The 18,881-nt window shown below is 32.2% G+C and overlaps 1 pseudogene; it reads left to right on the top strand.

Moving 5' to 3' along the window:
* The first annotated feature begins 8,836 nt into the window (after window positions 1-8,836).
* LOC143605313 (kinesin-like protein KIN-12A) lies at window positions 8,837-10,281 on the top strand (annotated as a pseudogene).
* The last annotated feature ends 8,600 nt before the right edge of the window (window positions 10,282-18,881 follow it).

Here is an 18,881-nt window from a genome sequence, read left to right as displayed (position 1 = left end):
TATAGATTAATGTTTTTTTAGCATTAACAATTGGAATTAGAAGAAAAGAAAACATAAAAAGGATGAACAAAGGAAAAGAAATATTGCCGAAAAAGTTTTCCATCAAGTTGCATGCTAAAAGGAAATGAACTTGAAGAAGATAAGAAATATAATATTATATAGGATGTATCTTTTACTTTATGCACACACGTTCTCTCTTTTCATATTTTGACCTTTTTTTCTTTTATTTATTTTTAAATAATTCAAATTAAAATAGAGTCTGGTAATTTAAATTGGACTTATGTCTAGAACCATTTTAAACCAGCCCAATTATAATTGTTTTCCATATATAATAACGTACACCATGATCACAGATTAATATCATTAAGGTGCCTCGATTCATTTAACCTTTTTCTGTTTATCACTCACCTTTATTTATATTTAGTGTACGTTAAAACAATAACTTTGTTTTGTTTATTGTTTTACAATTATCGATCTTTCGAAGAAAAATAATTATTTAAGGTCCATATTTTATACTCGTTTCGGGCACTAGAAATTTCGAAGACTGCCCTGCTGGTAACAAGTATTAATTTTGAATGTTTCTTTTATTAATTTATTTCTGGTTGTAGCTCGGTTATAACTATGACGGGAAGGAACTTAGCGATATCTTTGCACGCTTTAAATTATTAGCCGAAACAAACAAGGTAGTCACAGTTTCTTACCTTTTATGGTGGTCGATATCGCGTGTTTAACCATGCTAATTAATTTATGTCTCTGCAGGTTATTACTGATGATGATCTAAAAGCGATGGTGTCAAACTAAGATAATCGGGGTAAGACAAGTACGCCTCTCTAGGCCTAGAAGAATAGATGCCTAAGTAAGCTAGGCGAGTTCTTTGACAATTTTTTTTCCTTTTTTATTAATTTGTATTTGATATTGAGACCGCTAGCAAACCGTCTTTGTTTAACATTTTTATCTAATTATCTCCTCCGGCTTAGGCTAGTTACACCACACTAACTCCCTTCATGGACGTATAGGGTTGTCTTTTGTCATTAACATATAAATCGGTGGGGTGTTCTCACCATTTGTGAGGACCAATCTATTGTGGTTAACTTGTCCAACCTTTGTATTTCTAGTGAACTTTATGCATTATTCCCAATTCCTTTTTATATTTTCTCTCTTACATGGTTAATTGGTTATTGTATGTAAGAAATCTTTTACAAATGTGTCACATATATCCTTTTTTCTTTAAATAAATGTATATATTGTCATCTTAAAAATTTATCCACTTGATAAGTTTTTTTCAACATGAGTTAATCAATCATGTCACTATTTTTTCTTATGAACGACATCCACTATACTCCTATTAAATACTGCTATTATTACCAAACCTGCACACTACAGGATTCGAACACTTGTTTAAGTCAGGAGGTTTTACCGTTACCACTAAAATATCCCCATGAATCACAAGCATACAAAACGGACCATGTATATTAGAGAAATAATCATACTTATTAGTACTATAAGTATAGCGCTGACCACATTCATGTCATTCACCTTTACATTTATATGCAATTTACTATGGCTTTTAGAACTCCAAACATTTTAACATATTAATTATCTAACAAGGTGTTATTAAAATTAAACCCGTGTTGGTGCTGAGAATTTGACTGGTAATGGTTTGATTCGTTATGTATGATCGGTAGAGTACCTATGTACACAATAGCAACCGAAAAAAGAAAGCTTAAAACATAAAGGCGTGATATATAATCAAAATGATATTAAAACAAATTGTGATATAAAACCTTGACAAACACTGTATTTATTTATTTATTTATTTATTTTGTCCTTTTTAATAAAAAGAAAAGAAAATCATACAATTTTTTTTTAAAAGAATCACAGATAAAAATATTTTGAAGGCCTAAATCAAAGTAAGCTCCACAGGCCCTTGTCAAAAAAGTGACTAGCAATGTTGCCTTTTATATCAGACATGATGAGACTTATAAATACCTAATAAATTATAAAACCAGATGGTTGTTTCTAGTAAAAAAAATTGGTTCTCATAGAAATCATGGCCATATTGTGTATGAAAAAAAATTAAAAAATAGAGAAAAAAGCGTAACATGGCACCTAATAAAAATATTCAAAATATAATAACATCGGATTTATAATAGATGAAGAGTACGATAAAATTGTGAATATTTATTTGCTCAGTATTATCATGTATGAGGAAACTTGTCATATACATGAACTTTTACTTTTCCTTATTTAAATCACCCAACCTAAATATGTCATAGTTCAAGATTTTATAACTGAGTGTGCTATATGTGGGTATTCTACTATTCTCCAACCATAGATACATTTTATTACTTATTATTTTTCTTAAAGACTGAGAATCGTAAAAATATCGACTGATAACAAACTTTAATACTTGAGTAAAATTTAATAACTATAATATGGTATTATAACTATAATATGATATAATAATAAAATTATTATCTAGCGAGACCACTTAAAAAGGAAAAAAAGGATTGGAGTTCAGAACAACTAAGTTATTTAGTGTAGAGATTCATCGGGTGTATTTACGGTCTAGAATGCTAAAGATTTGTTGTTGGAGTCGTCTTCAAAGTCCGGATCGAGTGTTTGAATGAAATAAAAACTGGATCCTAAAGAGGTAGGATTCGTCGAGTGGAGGGATGTGCTAAATCGATTACCGACATTAGATACGCTGGTGAAAATGAACTTCATAGTAAGTTCACAAGTATGCCCAATGTATAATATGGAGGATAAATATGTGAGGCACAAATTTTATATCACGTAATGTGGCACAAGCGACGTGGTCCTTGATATCCACATGGTGCAAGGTACCTTCCATTTATTATTATTATTGTAGTATATATTAAAGGAAACTTATATGCTACAGTTTAATGTTAACTTTTGTATTTTTCATTCCTTGGGATTTGATCATTGCACTTTTTGTTCTTTCCAAAGCATTGGAAGAGAAATTATATATTAGGTTCATGCAGTTTTAGATAAGTTTTTTTTTTTTTTTTTTCTTTTTTGCTTTACGATATGTTTGCTTTTTTAACAACTTTGGATAGGAAATTTTTTTCCTTTGTAGTTAATACTTGCTAATTTGTTAAAAAAATTAAGTTGTTTGATAATATACAATAAACAAAGCATTATCTACAAGTCATAATAAAGAAGTTTAAATATCAAAATTATAATATAGATAAGGGATATTGGTTTGTAGTACTCTTAACTTTCATCCATTGGTTAATATCACTCCCAACTTTTGATTTGTTACCCACCACTCCCAACTTACACTTTATTTGTTTATGGCACTCCCGAACTTAACGGACCCTAACACCGTTAGTTTTTTCGCTGATGTGGCATTATTTTTGCTGACATGTCACTGATCTTGCTTACATGGCTCTTTTTAATAAAATTATAATAAAAACTCATAATAATAATAATAATAATAATAATAATAATATCTCATCCCCCCCACGTCTTCTTCATCATCTTCCCCACCCAACCACCTCCCTCAATACAAACAGCCACCACCATCACACCAACAAGATATCACCCTCAATACACAAAGAGTACTACCACCATCGTACAACTCCTCACATACACCGACACCACCGCACAACTCGTCACATTTTTTATTGTTCAATCGGTGCTCAATCGATGTTCAAGAAGACAAGACTTGAAAACTTAAAGGTCGTCTCGAATTGGGGAAACTGTAGCCGGAGCCTTCGTGGTGCCTTTCTGACTCGAATTAACCGATCCTAAAGCTACCGAACTTGTTCCTAATCCACCGCCATGGTTTCCGGTAACCGAACCTGAGTTATTAACATTCTGAGCTTCATTTGGTGAAATTATAGTGATATTGGATGTATGCTTGACGAAACGAAGAGCCGAATGGCGATGATGATGTTCTTATTTTGAAGCGGATGGTTTAGGTTTTGTTTTGTTATCGTATTTGATGCAACAAGTTGTTACTGGAACCGGTGGATCTCGGATTGTTGGATCCGTCAGGAGATGAGGTAACGGATGATGATTGTATGGTGGTGCCGGTGCCTGTGAGGAGTTGTACGGTGGTGGTGGTGGCCGTGTGTATTAAGGGAGCGGGGGTGGTTGGGGACCTGGGGTGAGAGACGATGAAGAAGAAAGATTATTATTATTATTATTATTATAAAAGCCACGTCAGCAAGAACATTGACATGTCAGCAAGAATAATGCCACGCTAGCAAAAAAAACTAACGGAGTTAGGGTCCGTTAAGTTCGGGAGTGTCGTAAACAAATAGAGTGAAAGTTGGGAGTGGTGGATAACAAATCGAAAGTTGGGAGTTATATTAACCAACGGGTGAAAGTTAAGAGTATTAAAAGCCAATATCCCTATAAATAATTATCATAAGCAAAGTGTCGCAATAAGCTTTTAGAATACTTTCTTTGATTTTTTAAAATGTGCTTTTTATATATTTATTTTTTGGATTAAGTTTTGATATTATTACGAACCTTATCGATACCGCTCAAATTCATGTTGACTAGGCACACAATGCCGGTGTTTTACCGATTTATGTTGTTTTAAATATGTTCATATACGAATTTAACTTTTGACGTTAATTATGCTACCGTAACGAACCTAATTGATACCTACATCAACTAACCATCGCAACGTTCAGATTTTACCAACGCATGTTAACCTAATCGATAGCTACATCAGCTACCGTAACCAAGGGTTTTACACTTTTACCTAGTTATTATAATAAACAAAATTCATATTTTGCCTATCGTCTTCTTCCAGTTGTAAACTTGTAATTGCTAACACACTTCCTCTTCATATCAGTCGCAACCATCAATTAGGGTTTCAGAGTTGTTTACCGTTCAACTGCTCAGGGTTTTCAAATCGCACAATCAAATTCTTGTATCTTGATTCTCAAGGAGGTATATCTTTGATTTATCATCAATTAGGGTTTTAAATCGCGAATCAAGAAACTAAACAGTGTGTTTGTCGATTCTTTATTGTTGATTATTCACAATTCTTGTTCGATATATTGTTCACCTGTCATGTGTTGATGATTATTTATGATAATTGCTTATTGGTTAGGATTCAATCAAATATTTTAATACCAAAAATGAAATCTTGACTGGCATTAATCTTGATTTTGACTGTGTTTGACTATTGGTGTGGAATTACTGTTTATTGTTTAGGATCTATCAATTAAAGATATTAATTCCAAAATATGAAAATTTGACTGGAATTAATTTTGACTTTGACTGTATGATATGATATTATAATCAAATTCTGAATTAAAGATTCATTGTTTAAGATTTATCAATCACAGATACTAATTCCAAATTATGAAAATTTGACTGATTTAACTTTGACTGTGTTTGACTATTCTTAATTCCAAAATATGAGCATTTGACTGGAATTAACTTTGACTTTGACTGTGTTTGACTATTGGTGTGGAATGAGTTGTTTATTGTGTAAGATTTATTAATCACAGATCCTATTTCCAAAAATGAGTTTGACTGCTTAATTATATGATTTATGCCTTAACTGTTTATATTTAGATCGAATTTTCTATTTCAATAGTTTCCTAAAATGTTGTAACTAGTTTCTATTTGACAGTGTTGTGATTTGTAAATCATTTTGTTGCCTTTTCACACCTAAATTCAATATTGAATCTGATTGGAATGCTTTGTTTTAGCAGATGGAAGAGGGGCTATCTGATACGTATGAATCTATTCTCTTAAAAATCAGCAATCCCTTAGAGATCTCCAAATATACAAAAAACAACTTTGCGGGAAATTAATTAGGGGAAGCTTTTAGAGCATTCTCAACTCATTCTTTAAAGTTGCCAAACCCAAATAATTTAGGGTAAATTTTAAGAAAACCATCAAAATCACCTCTCCAATCCATTCCTATTATATGGATGAGTTATATGGCAACTAAAGTAAATCCCTAAATATAGGGACTCATTTTTTATCCATATCATATAATATATCACATATCTCCCAATCATCATTTACTATATAATAAGACAAAAGAGAAAAAAATAATAAAGAATTAATTTATGGATATGAATAGAGAATAGAATGTGAAAGAATTTTGAAAAATGATAGATAAATTTATGGAATGATGTTTTTTAGTTAAATTATAGGAAAAATATATGGAATGGGATGTGAATGCTCTTATGGATATATCATTCTTTCAAGTCATTTGAACAAGGAAAGATGGTATCTGTGGAATCCTAACACATTAGAGATGACTACTCTTCCTGAACAATATCACAAAGGAGAGTACAACGACTGTTGTTTGTCCGGTCCGCCTGATAAACCAGGAGCGGTTATTATGCTGTTTAGGCACGATTTTCCAGCCCTGGTATTTTGTAAGCTGGATAGGCAAGTAACATGGGTCGAGGTGAAGTATGGGGCACAACTTAGGCTACTTGGCTATGGAACAAATGCCATCCTAGAACGCCCCGCTTCCTGCAATGTTAACAAAGTATTTGCCTTGTGTGTTGATTCTGTTGTGGACGTTAATATTCGTGTTAGGGATGGCAAGAGTGAGATAAATATTCTACCTTTTGAGAAACTACCTCACCTAGTTGGTTATGATAGTCCAAGTTCAACATGGTACACCTTTCTAAAAGGATCTGGTATGGATCTTTTTTATATTGGCGTGCGTTTTGTTAATCGCAACCCCTGTATTAGAAAGCCAAATTTGCACAAGCTTGATACAAATTGGGGAGGTGGGGGGTGGGAGGAATTGGGAGATACTAACGATTCTATGTTTTCTATTGAATTTGCTCCTGATCATCTCAAGCCTGAAGCGAACTGGGAGGATAGGGTAGATCTAGACTTAGTTCTTAAAGAATATATCCCAGATCCAATTCCTTTTACCGTGTTCCTCTACAAGGCCCCGGTTCCCAAACTCGAGGGTTCTGTGCATGTTATGCTTCAGCAGCTGTGCCAGATGTTATATTCTTACAAGCTTGATGATAGATCCTTGTCTGGTAAGCGTTGTGATGTTTTAAGAAATTGGCAACAGTTGGCGGATACTTTATTTGAATGCAACTGTAGTGCAGAAAAGTAGCCCTGCTTGCGGTGCGCACATATGATGTATATATGTGTGAACCCTCGGGTGGGCAAAAGTGAAATTGCACTAATTTTGACGTTATTTTACTAATCTCGTGAAAATAACGTTAAAAGTGACGGACGGTTAATCAGGCATCATGTAGTGGCGTTGATAGCCGAAAGACAAGGGTACATGCACCGATCAGCCGGTGTCCCGATGATTGAGTGCTATGTGCCTTATGTCCAAGGCTTGATGCAAAACTACTATCGAGCCGGGGGTCTCACCGGAAGCAGCCTCTCTATCCTTATGGGGTAGAGGTAAGGCTGTCTACATCTTACCCTCCTCAGACCCTACTATAGCTTTGCTATTGGTGGGATATACTGAGTACGATGATGATGATGATGATGATGTAGTGCAGAAAAGATTGCTGGTATATTTAAGATACACTTTCTTCATTTTAGCTGCAATTTTTTTACATATCATAATCCTTTGTGTATCGTGAAGGGAGACAGAGTGCTTTATTGTCGTCATCATCCGGAGGGTGTTTTTGCTATCGACTGCATGCTGGTATTTATTTCTTTTTTTATTTTAGCTGCAATTTTTTTTACTTATTATAATGCTTTGTGTAGGTTACCAGGAGGGAGGGGAGGCTGCTTAATTTTTACTGATGTGGAGAAATTGACCCCTCGTCAATTCTGTTTTGACTTTAACAAGTCTTTTCTGTTTGACCTACATATCATATAAAACTGCTGTATTCACTCTAGTCTACTATTTTGACCTACTACATTTTGGATTGTTGTGTTTGACTTGGTTAAAACCAGTGTACTATATTTGACTGTAACTTTGAAGAATCATCTATGTGTGTTTTGACTTGGTTAAAGCTTGTACATGATGTAATCACTTACATAAATATCTTTTGCCATTTATCGCGTGCTTCAGAAATACTCAAAAATTACAAGAATGTAACAAATTAGATGGGTGGATAGGCTATCTTGAATTTTATGATCACTTGAATGTGGTGAGTTTATTTAGTATCCATTGAATAAGAATGAAGGAGGAGGAACAATAATCCAGAAGACTTCTGGTGATTATGCCAGGGCACCAATTAGCTTTGATCATGCAGCTCTGTAGCAGATGTAACATCAGCTCAGGCAAGTTGATCATTGTTACCTTTCAGTTTCTGTCTCTGTAAAATGTTTCAGATTTTATGATTATTGCTCAAATTCGTGTTTCAGATTGATATATTCCAGCTTGTGGGAGCTCTTCTTGTTGAAAATTGTCTTGCTGGATTTTGCAGCTCATTATTCGCGTATGAGCGGGCAGGTATAAATAAATGCAATCTTATCGCGATTATTTTATATGGTTTTTGACTTTTTCTGTTAATTTAATACTTACTGGGAATGGAAAGACCTACAGGATATGGGGACAGGCCAATAAATTGTTAGAAATAGTAATTAACAAGGATTGATGTCTCGTGCTTTTGCAACATTATTTTCTCGCTTAACGAGGTGTGTTTTTTTGTTTTCTATATCCTATGTCTCATAGTTTCAGTTGTGAACTTGTCTCATGAATTACTTGAGGTTTGCTTATTTTTTGTAGGAACAGAATGTGCATGCTGGTTGGCTGACAAACAACTCACATAGTTACTTATGAGTGTCGATGTTCTTTTCTCGAGGTAACATTATGGGCTTTTATCATCAATAGCTGAACTTTAGGTTGTCTCTTTTTTTATTGATACCAAAACATGGTACGCACATTTCTCTAATGAACAAATCACCAAATCCATTTCAAAGAAATCTTCATTTAAGAGAGGATAGTAAAACTGGGGTGTATGTTGAAAGTTTGACTGAGGAGATTGTTTGCAGTAAGAAAAATGTGACTCAAAATGGTATTAAATTGGTCCCCAAGATTCTTTTGTATGATTATCTCTTGCACTTGACTAATAGTTAAACAGATGTATTAAACTCTGGGATTATATTATTTGATAGGTTTTTAACAAATATGCAGGGTTCATCAAATCGGAGGACCGGATCTAGACGTTTAAACTTTGAGAGTTCCCGCTCGCACAACGTCTTTACATGTGTTGTGGAGTCAAGTTGTAAGGACACATATTTTTACAGAAGCTAATAAATATTATGGTTGAATTTACAATTCTATAAAGTGTTGACGGTCTGAGATGCTTTAAAAAAGGAGTCAAATGAATATTGTTGACCTTGCGGAGTCAGAACGACAAGAGTCAACTGGTGCAGCTGGAGAGCGTTTGAAAGAAGCTGGTAATATTAACCTTTCACTTTAACAGATAGGGTAAGCCATTTCATTTTCTTATATATTTATTATTTGATCACATTAAAAAAATGTTACTTTTATTGTTATTGGATTTGCAGAAACTTGATTAACATTTTAGCTGAAGTCTTGCAAACCGGAAAGCCAAGGCATATTCCCTACAGAGATTCCAAATTGACATTTTGTTGAAGGAATCCCTTGGAGGAATCACTTGGTGGAAATGCCAAGCTGGCAATGATTTGTGCCATTTCTCCCTCTCAAAGGTATTGCCTTTTTATGTAACGGGTCAAATGGTTAAAAAAGAGCAAATAAAAAAGGAAATAAACGGTCCGACGAGTTAAAAGTTGGCTAAAGCGTATCTTCACTGCGTCATAGCTCCAAAATTATTTTATTCAAATACATGGATTATTATTGGACTATTATAACTTTCATAATCATATATGGCATGCTAAATGTTTATAAACAGTTTAGGCAAAAAACTTCTTGTGTCAAATTCAAACCGGCCTCACCAACCCATTTAAAAAAATTGCCCATTTTGGCCCTAACTGCTTTTCTTTTTTATCGTTTTCAAGTTTTCTAACATCATTATATTCTGTGATTCAGTTGTAAAAACACGAGAAGTTTAGCACGTTACGATTTGCCCCTCGAGTCGAAGCTATGAAAAACAGAGCTATCGTTAATGTGAATTAAAAAACGATGTTTATGCATTGCCTGAAGTTATACGCCAACTAAAGGTACATTTTTCTTAATTTCAAGATTTTCTTATTTCTTTTTTCTTTGTGCCTCAGCTACCAACTTTTGTAGACTACAATATTTGGCAGGAATTACACCGAATGAAGTCAACTGGAATTCAAGTTGACCTGAACGCCGGGTGGAATGCTAGTAGAAGCATACATCTTTTAAAAACAATGAAGAAATGGAAATAGTCGAAGAAAGTGAACAGATTCAAGATGTTAATATGTAAGAAGATATATCAGATCAGAATCTTGAAAACAATGAAGATAACAAAAGAATCTGTTAGTGAATGTATTATTACTAATTTACCCCTGGATACATCTTCAGTCCTAAAGTCACCAACTTTAAGTGTTTCACCTGTACCTACTAACAGCAGCAGGAAAAGTTTAAAAACTTCGTCTATGTTAACCGTTTCTCAGAAGGACAACATGTAAGAATGTCCTCGTAAGTCATTCAATGATCATCGTTTATCTGCTAGTCTGCAACACGGTCTTGAAGTAAGGGGGGTGGGGGTGAGCTATTAAATTTTGCTTATTTGATTAGTGAAATGCAAAAAACACTTTTGTAAAAGCTCCATTTTGAAGCTTTTGGAGGAGGTTTGCCAAAAACTTTCTGCTTTTCAAGAATCAAATAAGCGAGTTTGAAAAGCTCACCTAAACACCCCCTAAATAAGAAAAATAGAAAACGTTCCCCTGTTACACAATTTCGTATAGGTTTTCATACAAACAGTTAGGACAGTAAGCCATTGCTGATTAAAAAAGACATTGGTGTGCAACCTGTTTACAAGAATGAGTTAGAAGAGGAAAAGCCTGTTGTATATATGTGTAGTAGCTGCAAGGGTACGAGTTCTGAAGAAGTGAAAGATGGAACGGACTGTTCAAACTTGCAGCTGGTTCCTGTTGGTGGGCCACAATGGGCTGATAGTAGGGAGGGGATATTTGTAAATATCCCTAGTAATAATGATAATAAGCAGTTGGTTCGCAAAGTATGCATTTTATTTAATATCAAGTATTGGTTATGTATATGTATTGTTTGTTGATGTGGTATAATGGTCAAAAGAATTGAAATTTTGTTTGATCTGCAGGGCTGCAGGCAATTGAGAAGGTGCTATAAGGAGAGAGACAACACTAGAAGAGCTCTGCACCCGACAAAACTTGGAAATTAACCAACATAACCGTCTGGTATGTTTGTTTCTGTTTTCAAATTCATATAAACATAGAAATATGTTTGAATGTTAGTTTTCTGAATTCTAATCACTTACATGAACGAGAGAGCAATACTGCAATTTAATCATTGGCCAAATTTGGGACGAGAGCTTGATAGATGGTATTTTGTTTGCTGAGGAGTTCAAAGATAATGAATTGGTTTCTTTGAAGAACGAGAATAAGGTATTGTTTTGATTGTAAACTTTGTTATGTTTTAGTCTGTTTACTGTCTTCTTACATTTAACTAATGGCGGCAAACGTGGCAATCTTGGGTGGGTAGGGTAACGGGTTGAAACAGACCACGTTCAAAACCAATGGGCTAGGCTAGGTTTCCAAACACTATTTTTTTTTGTCTATTTTGGAAATTCTATGAATTAATGATCTGTTAATGATGATTACAATAACTTAAGTGATATAGTAATAAAAACTCTTTCGTGTTGTAAACGATGTAAACGTTCAATGAACAGTTCCTGAACCGTTTGGCATGTACTTCGTTTATGTTTGCTCATTTATTTTCGTTTGTTTATGTTCATTTAATTTCGTCCTTCTACGTTCATTTATGTTTGTTAGCTCACGTTCCTTAAGATATTCATATAAAATTCTTTGGCCCATTACAACTTAGTTTAGTTTAAGTAACTTCTAAAGATTGTTTCTCAGTATAATTTTAATGGGTTCTAGCTCAGTTATGTGATGTCTGTGTTGACGAACGTGAACATGGACATGCTTTGGCCGTGTTCGTTCAGTTCTTATGAGAACCAACTGGAAGTTTTAAGGACCAGAATTAAACTGTTAAAGCATATTGTGCACAACTCTTTATTGTATTTGAAAGGAAAAAAAAGCAAATAACAACTACCTTTAACCTACCTTGGGCGTGCGTTTCCTGGAAAATGCGATGCCAAGTCAGCCCAGATGCAAGGTAAATAAATACCTTGTGTTGGACTTGGCACTTTAATAAGTGCAAAGAATGACATAGTGAGAAAGCACTATGAGCTAGATCCTATAGCTTCGAATAGATGACTGAGACGAAGTTTTATTGGTTCCTGTAAGTTTTAAGCTGAGTTTTAAAAAGTCGCATATTTGTCGAACTAATTTAGGCAACTTAGGTAACTAGGGTGTCTATTTGTAGAGGCTCCTAGAGTGAGTGGATGTTCATGTAAGCATCAAGAAGAGTTTTGACCATAGGTGAGAGTTAGAATGTTTGGATGATAAGTGAAATTTCACTATTCAATTTATTGATGTTGTGTTGGGAGAATTTGTTAAATTCCAAGTAAAGTAATTAAGTCAAAGCATGACTAAAATGAAGAAAATCTAAAAACTGTAAAGGTTGAAAAAAAAAACAGATGTTGAAGTGTAAAGTTGAAATTGTGCACTAAAGGAATATTTGCTGTGTGTTTTAGACATATTTTGTAAGACCATGTAAAGGCGTTGTGTGTTGCTTTCATACTGTCCAAGAAGTAGCTTTAACTTCTTCCAAAATTCAGTGTAATCACGGTAGAAGTAAGGTTTCAAGCAATCGACGGGATGGTTTCTAAGGGGTTTGGAAGCATTATTTGTTCGAGCAGAAATCGTGAAGTTAGAAACTTAGAATTAATAGCGTGAAACAAAAAGAAATGGATTACTCTAAACAAATTCATAACTACTCTCTCATTAGTCATTAGCGTTCATAGTGTTACAAATACATGTTATCATATTTACACCTAGACCTCTATGATGTGACGTAATTACAATAAAGCCACTGGACTCAAATCTACCGTATCATTGTTGTTCAAGGTAATCTTTAATGACAACTTGTTCGAAAGTGTATATTTGACCAAACTCCAAAGTCGTAGAAATTTGAAGTTTTACCATAATCCATGATTCTAATATATTAGATATGAGTACATATGAAGTTTGATGTTGTACCGAAGTAGTGTTTACAACATCAATAGATGGTTAAAACCGATTAGAATCGCCACTAACAATATTGTATGGAAACTCTTGGCATTTTTGGTAGCGTGCTGCTCTATTTAAGTTGAAAAGAGTGATTTTCTGAAATTGTTGTTTAAACCTATTAGTGTATAGAAGATCGAAATGTAATGTATACTATTTTATTATTATGATTGAAGTATTAACAAATTATTAATAAATGATCATAAATTCACAGCTATTTCTCGATGTCTAAAACTCATTGTTGATTGAAGATGTGGTTGAACAAGTCATTTTACATTCACACAAAATTTTATATAAGACAACTATTATAAAAGCCGTCTTCATTGACAAATTTGGATACAAACGCGTCTTCGTTGGTAAGTTTAGAGAAAATAAGGTTGTCGACGTCAGCAAGAACATTCCTAAGATAGTCGCATGCGACGGTTTTTGAATTATCTCAAAAGTTGCCTTTATCGATGGGTTTGTTTCGAATCTTACTGTAGAAGACGGGTTACGAACACATGGCTATTTCTGATTGGTATTTAATAACTCGTCGTAAATACCAAGTCGTCGTATCTGACGGGTTTGTAACAGACGTTTTTTTAATTTAAGAAATAGTGAGAACACTTAAAAAACATCTTTCTTAAAAGGAACATTTTGAAAATTTTCCAAATTTCATCATGTAACAAAAATAGTAACTAATTATCTTTCATGTAGCTATTTTTCTTTAAGTTAGTGGGTTATTATTTCTTCCTTAGTGGGTAACAATGTACTATTGAACTTAAATCTTTCAAGCCATTTAGTAAAATGAGAGTAACGTCAAACGAGATATGCTAAAATCTTATTTGATAAAGTCTTGTGATCTCATAAAAAAAAGTCATTCAACAATTTTTGCAAACAAAAGTCACTATACATGTTAATTTTGAAAAGAATCATGACAAAAAAAACATTTTAACAACTATGGCCTTGATTTACTTGATGTTTTTTGTCATGGTGTTTTGACATGGGCGTTTTAACAAAAATGGTGTTGATTTACTTGATTATTTCAAATTCCATATATTTTAGTGTACTTGCCTACTTGGTTTCACTTTAAACGTGTGTTGTATTGGAACTTAATTTTTTTAAATAACTTTTGATTTAGTTTTTATTTTCTTCTAGAAGATCCCAACAGTTACTTATATATTTCTTTAAAATTATTTGGCAGCCTATTAAGATGGTCTCTCCTAATGGAAGTTCATAACTGGAATGTTAATAAATATCTTAGTGAGTAGTTGCCCTAATTTATTTGAGGGATCCTCTCCATTATGGAGGACCCGAAATAGTCAAAACTATTCAAATTTTTTAAGAAGTCATATGGAGATAACTTAAAGCTACCCAAATTGACGAGGGTTCAATCTATAACCAAATATTCCAACCAATCACATAGTGTTCCATCACAAACAATCAATTTTTTATTTTCAGGTTGTATAAATCGTTGCAACTATCTGAATCTAAACTAATAAAAAGTAAATAAAAGGGTGACGACGTTCCCAAATTACTTGAGTTACCTGCATGGATTTACTCAAGACCGCCCCCGACCTCCCTTATAATTACAGGTTATATAGTTTATTATGTCAAAATAGTTATAGACCTTATAGACTATTTATTTCATTGGCAGCTAGAATCAAGCAAGTAAATTGAGAAAGTAATTTGTATAGCTTATGAAATGTTATAAGCAATTGTAAGAACAGGAGCAAAAACCTGGTTCTAGATTTGGTTCTACCTTACCCACGTGTACAAACTAGGTTATCGTTTCTTCTCTGTATTGTATCCGGACCCGGAACTGATTCCACCTCTACCTTACCTGAAACTAGGTCCTACCTGTTCCTGGTTTTTGAAAACCCAATTTGCCCACCTTTATAGTGGATTGGGATGTTTGGGTTGAAGGTACAAGTTCAACTCAGATCAGGGCGATGTTGGTGTTTGTTAGATGATATTGTCGAGAGAGTAGGGTGAAAGAAGAATGGAATGAGAAAAAAGGTGGAAGGAATGGTATTAATGGAATGAGATTGTTTGTGTAATCATTGAATCTATATTGACCAACTAAACACCCATTTTTTCATTCTCTCACAATGATTCATTTCATTCAACTTGTTATTCCTACATGTCAAACGCTAAATTGGCGTTTTGCAGGGAATTGAATGAACTAAGTAATAGATGATTCCATTTCATTAACTAACTAAATATTCTTTTTTTAAGGAAAAGATGTGTGTCATTAATCATACACATTTGAAAAAACACAAAACACATACACACAAACCATGTACACTTAACAACACACATGGAGAAAAAAAATTTAACACAAGTGTTACAAGCAAAAAGCAAATCAACTTTAACCATCACACTCTAAGGCCAAGTGTGATGAATTTTTGGGATGAAATGTGGCAAAATCGGGCTTGAACACCGCCCCCAGACAATTTTTGGGGCGAGAAGAGGGGGGGGGGAGGAATATTCATTGCCTGATTTGTGTTTGTATATATTAATATTAATATTATATATGTTTGTGAGTTATATATATATATAGGGGAGTGATATTTTGAGAACTAGTTAAATTTTAAGAACTTTGAGAACTCAATTATAGCCACACATTTAATTAAATGTTTAGTTTTTTGTGGTTGTAATTAATTTAGAATTTAATATTAATAGATAAGAGAGAATGAAATAATATTTAATCATGAAAGGGCACAAAGGTAAAACACTCACAAAGAAAAGACAAAATATTTATCATTATTTTTCTAATTTAATATTTTATTATTATTTGTATCAGAATTGTAAATAATAAAAACCATAATTTAATTCACAATTACATAAATTGCTTTAATTACAAAAACTACACAAATTAAAAAATTACCCCAGATACACAAGTTACCCTAAATTACTACACAAATACGCAAATTACATGTATTACCCAAATTATATTTACACCAATTACATAGATTACATTAATTACTCTACACCAATTACACAAATTATCCAAATTACATTAAGTATTTAAATTACCTTAATTACATCTACACCAATTACATAAATTATCCAAATTACGTTAATTATTCATTTACAATTTCTTGTTTTTTATTCATTTACAATTTTTTTCTTTCAAATAATTTGATTTTGAATATAATTAAGATAATAGTAAAAACTAAGAAACTTGTAAATCAAAAACCCACTTTGTCACTTTTAATAATAAAAAATTGTTTCCTCTCGTAAAGAAAAAAAAATAAATAAGAAAACCCACTTAGTCACATGTTGGTTGTGACGATATCTTCAACTCCAATAAATGATGAAATTTTTTTTCGTTCAAGACCAGTATTTGATATCTATACATTAAAACCAATATTCATTTTTCAAAGCCAAATATTCTTCTCAAATCGTTTAAAGGAAATAAATTAAGCTTCGTTTCTTATTTGTCATAATCTATAATTAGAGAAAAAAAAAATACAAATATGCCTATGAATAGCTCTGTATCTTTTTCTTTTTTAAAGCGAATAACTTTGTATCAATTTGAGGTTTTAGTATTTTACTTATTTTAAAGTAAAAATGAATCTCGACTTTAAAAAAAAACAAATAACAATAATATTAAAATAATACAGCCATATAATTTTAAAATAATAGTAAAATAGTCAATGATGAGATATATAATTATCGATGAGAGAGTGAATGAAATGTTTAAAAGACCATATTGTCCTTTTCTTATTTAATGTGTGAATGATGTGGATAAATTTGATAAACATAATTAGTGTAAAAGTTCTTAAAACTCAATAATCTTCATGAATGAAATCAATCATATATATATATATATATGATCAGGATCATAGGAGAACTTTTTTGAAATTGAAAACTATGAGAACCATTTTAAACCACAAAAAACCCAAAAATAAAAAAAATCATAAAATAAAAAAACACAAAAATAAAAAAGTAAAAAAAACAAAATTCTTATTTTATCATCCCGGTTTCATAAAAAAAACTCGGTTTAGCTAAATTATATACACATATGTATAATATATACATATATGTACATTTACATGTTTTTTTTGTACACATATATATAATTTAAGATAAATGATATTGTACATATGTGTATATTACGTAACTATAGGTTAGATAAAATTATACATATGTGTATAATACGACGTTTTTTATTTTTTTTAATGAAACCGGAATGAAATATAAGAAATTTGTTTTTTTTTTACTTTTTTAAAATTTTTATTATTTTTTGTTTTATGATTTTTTAAATATTTTTAAAGGTGTTTTTAGTGGTTCAAAATGGTTCTCAAAGTTCTCAATTTGCAAATGGTTCAATTAGGATCCTTTCCCTATATATATATATATATGATTTCTTTTGAGAACCACTTTGAGTATTAAGAACTGGAAAGAACTCAACGTAACAATTTTTTTTTCGAATTTTTTTACACATGTATAATACGTAAGTGTAAGTGATGAACAAAAAATTACAGTATTTTTTTACACACCGAATCGACTTTTTACACATGTGTAACTAACGTTTAAACTTGTGTAATTATCAAAAATACTTATTCTCTCTCCTGCTTCATTTTTAAATTAAATTTAATATCAGCCACATATTTCATACTATTTAATTAAATGTGTGGTTTAAAATTGAGTTCTTAAATGTCACACCCCGACCAAAGGCGGTGGAACATGCCGGGCGTAACGTATTGATTGGACAGTAGCTCAAAAGACACTAATTTAAGTGACAATAAATATTTAATTTCATTAACATTAAACACCTACACAAGTTCAATAATATAACAATTACATTATATGTTGAATAATATCCTAAGGTCATACTATTGTCTTCAATCTTGAACAATGTACATTACTTGTACCTGTACAATGTATAAAAATAAAGTTTATCAACACGAATGTTGGTGAGAGTACGTAAGTGTTAGTGGAGATATATATATATATATATATATATATATATATATATATATATATATATATATATATATATATATATATATATATATATATATATAGATAAAAACCACAATTTATATGTTAATGTTGAGTATTACAAGGACTATGAAAATGTAAACAACTAAATAGATGTGGACCCGTTACAAATGATACGAAATCAATGTACTTGGGTAAGTGTATGATCATACTAGATGAGAATAGACGAGGATGAGATACCAACCACCAAACATAAAATAAACACTTAAGCACATTGAGCATAGTCATAGATATTGTAATCATCACACATAAACATATAACGAATTGTGTTTTGTAATAGATGTAGAAATAAAACAATGAATAAAATTAAATAAGGTATGCATGCTACCTCCAAAATATAAAAGATGGAAAAAGGGGTACGTAAACTCACCTTAACGAGTGGATTAACGAATATGAGATGGCGATAAAGATTTAGGTAGAAACAGTCGAGCTCCTTGGGATACGTCAACGAAAGCTCATAGTTGTTTAAAGACAGTATTAATTTATTATAACAAAGTATTAACACAACTTATAAAGAATGGGATTTGCTTGGGTCTTAAGTACAATTGTTATTTAAATATCATTGGGTTAATTATCCAAATTTGTAAATAATATGAACTAGGGGGTATAAACAATAAAATAATACGACATGACCTTACGGTTACAAATCGGTTTGAAAGAAATTC

Source organism: Bidens hawaiensis, unplaced genomic scaffold, assembly GCF_021521415.1.
Source record: "Bidens hawaiensis isolate Kalapana, Puna unplaced genomic scaffold, B.hawaiensis_p1.1 tig00068957_1, whole genome shotgun sequence".
Taxonomy (NCBI): Eukaryota; Viridiplantae; Streptophyta; class Magnoliopsida; order Asterales; family Asteraceae; genus Bidens; species Bidens hawaiensis.
This window is presented reverse-complemented; position numbering and strand designations above follow the sequence as displayed.